Source organism: Rattus rattus, chromosome 8, assembly GCF_011064425.1.
Source record: "Rattus rattus isolate New Zealand chromosome 8, Rrattus_CSIRO_v1, whole genome shotgun sequence".
Lineage (NCBI taxonomy): Eukaryota > Metazoa > Chordata > Mammalia > Rodentia > Muridae > Rattus > Rattus rattus.
This window is the reverse complement of record NC_046161.1, coordinates 16158171-16161512: the sequence shown is the minus strand read 5'-3', so window position 1 is coordinate 16161512 and position 3342 is coordinate 16158171. Positions and strand designations below refer to the sequence as shown.

The following is a 3342-nucleotide window of genomic DNA, read 5'->3' as shown; positions in this document are numbered from 1 at the left end:
GCTATACAGGACCTCAAGTGATGGGTTACCATCCCAGCAGTCAAAATTCTGACCAAGAATTGCAGCATGATCTAAAGAACTGCAGGAAAAAAAAAGAAACGAGGGAAGGAGGTCCCAGACAACTTGGGATCCATCTCATAGGAGGCAAAGGTCCAACACTATTACTGATTTTATGGTGTCCTTATAGACAGGACTCTAGCATGGCTGTCCCCTGAGAGGGCCAAGCAGCAGCTGAAAGAGACCCGACACAATACCAACTGTGCTGTATGGAGTTCCTGGGACCCCTATAGTGATAAGTATGGGAAGGATGGAAGAAGATGATTTAGGAGGGTGAAAGAGCATAGGAAGACCCAGCGTCTCAACCAATCAAGAAATCCTGGGAGCTCCCAGAAACTGAGCCACTAACTATGCAGCATATATGAGTTGGCCTGAGGCCCCTGAGAGATATATAGGACAAAATTGCCTCGTCAGATCTCAGTGAGACAAGACACAACTAATCCTCAATAGACTTAAGGCCCCAGGGAAGGGTAGGTCTGATGATGGAGGACCATCCTTTTGTAGAGGAGTTGGAGGAGGCATGGGATGAGGAACTGTAGGGGTAGGGACCAGGAGTAGAGCAATAGCTAAAGTGTAAATAAAAATTAATTAATTAATTAATTAATAAAGACATAAGAACAACTGCAAATTTTAAACAACATGCATAGGGAATTAAAATATTTTTTGTAGAAAGTACACAAATGATGCTATATATACTTTTAGAATAGTGTAAATTAGGCATATATTTTTATGATACAAAATGACCCCAGGGAGAGGTTTGTTTTATAAACTTTGGCTTTCAGGTTTAGTATGAATTTAGGGTTCAAAGTCTTTGCTCATTAATGGGCAGAGGCAACTCTGATGAAAAAGTTTTCCAAAGGGCAACCTTTTACATCCTTGTTTCTCAGGCTATAGATAAAAGGGGTTCAACATGGGGCTGATTACAGTGTACATCAATGAAGCAATCATTTTCTTGTGGGTAGAATGGAGCACAGAAGAGCAGAAGTAAACTATAGTTTGGACCCATAGAATAAAGAGACCACACAGAGGTGAGATCCACAGGTGGGAGTAGCTTTTGTACTTACTCACAGAAGAAGACATCTTTACTAAGGATGAAGCAATTCAAGAGTAAGATATAAGTATTCCTGTCATAGGGATTGGGTCCTAGTAGGGAAGTCACCACACACATGAAGACATTATTGAGGAGTGTCAGAGTTGGCTACTCAAGAACTGAGCCAGTTCACAGAAGAATGTGGAATTTCTGTGCTTCTGGAGAAAGTCTAATTCATTCATCAATAGAAATATGAATCAGGGGAGACAGAACATGATTAACCACAAAAACATCAGAATCAGAAGGGCAATACAGTCAAGGTTCATTATTACAGTAGAAGTTATGGGGTGGTAGATGGCCATTAGCGATCACAGCCAAAGGGAGTAAAAATTATCCATTCCACCAAAAGTATTAAAAAAATATACCTGTGAAAGGCATTCTATGTAGGAGATGTCTTTTGTCTGTGAATGTATGTTCACTAGCATTTTTGGTATTGTGGTTGAGATGAAACAGATGTCAACAAAGGACAGATTGGAGAGGAAGAAGTACATGGGGTTGTGGAGATGTGAATTAGAGCTGAGAACCAGAATGATGAGCAAGTTCCCAAGCACTGTGACCAGATACATGGACAGGAACAGTCCAAAGAGAATGGGTTGTAGTTCAGGATCATCTGAGAGACCCAGGATGTGAAATTCTGCTCTCAATGTGTGGTTCTCTGTTTCCATATGACTTTTGTATCTGCTAAAGAAAATTTAAGTTTAGTTTCCAAATAATAGCACCGGACATATCACAAAATGACCCTTGGAGGCATATATTTTATTCTGATAATGACTATCATTTACTTAATCAAGCAAATTTTCTTGACCATTCTTAAATATGTGTAGTTTATTTTTATTGTTAGGATAGGTAAATATCTCTCTCCTTTGTCATCTGTAACTGCTATTAATCGATTTTTCTATATTAACCTATGTAGACAATTATTCTTTAGTAAACACTCTAAAATATTTAAAGTTAATTAATACCTTTTTCTCTATAACTATTGTTTCAATAGCTCAATAATACTCTGAGTGAGGTTTTCCTACTATAATCTTCACGGACTTTTTTCTGAGTCCTTAATTATTTTTTAACTACAAGGTGATTGTTATTATATTTGATGTTTAAAAATACATTATGAAGAACATATTCAATGGGTGTTGGTTTTCATTATTATTAATATTATTTTGGGTACACAAATTTCCACAAGTAAATATTGAACTGTGGTTTAGGAATTAAACTTTTTTGTCAGGTTTAACATAATTCTGATTCATTTACTGACATTTGTGTATACTTGAGAAAATAGAAGATTGCACAAAGTAGGAACCTACCTTCTCAGTAGAGAATGGGAGTGGGGGATGGAGGAAAGTTTGTAGGAGAGAGTGACCCAAAAGTGGGCAATGAATAGGATGAGAAATCGTTAACTAAAATAATATTAATGAAATTAAAAAGAATACTCTGTTAACTGGAGAACCAGTAATCAATGATGCATTTATTATTCTAAGTACAAGAGTTGCTCTTTCTTTTTGAAAACCATGAACTGCTTATAATTAATGAGATTTCTTGGAGCTCATTCTTTTGATCAAGTGCTTCTAAGTTAATGTCTCTGGGAAGAGAAAGGAGTATGTGGACTATACAGATGAGAGTAGGAAACATCAAAGCACACCATTAGTATAATAAAACAGGGAGAGTTATTTCTATATGTCCATGATTAGTAGTAGTAATACATTTTGTGAAAGAAGGAGTGCTAATGTTCAAAATACACAATTAGAACTCTACAAGTCACAAAAGGTGTGGAGAATAGATTTTTTTTTGTAAAATGAAATTGGAAATATAACTATATATCACAGATAGAGAGATGGAAATGCACTCAATGAAAACTGAATTACCTGTGAAGTACAGTGTCTTTATAGTAGTGAACAGGCACTTCCCAGTTTCCACTCCACGAATCTAGCCCACTATATTCATCTGCTCTGCTTTCCATATTTATGCCACCTGCCCTAATCTGAGCATACCAGCTCTTCCAGTATTCATCACTGAAGCTGTTTCCTCTCAATTATCTCTTTATAGAAGAATCAGATGATTTTCAACAGCAAAAACACTGGAGACAGAGAGATAAGGAGAAAAAACATTATTAAATTGTTGTGTCCCAGGAATTCAATTCTCAAAGTGCTTCATTAGTTTAATTGCTCTGTTTTCTTTCCCCTCTCCAAACTAGTTTC

General features: G+C 36.7%; 1 pseudogene; it reads right to left on the bottom strand.

Moving 5' to 3' along the window:
* Nucleotides 1-852: 852 nt before the first annotated feature.
* On the bottom strand, nucleotides 853-1757 carry LOC116907275 (annotated as a pseudogene).
* Nucleotides 1758-3342: the final 1585 nt, after the last annotated feature.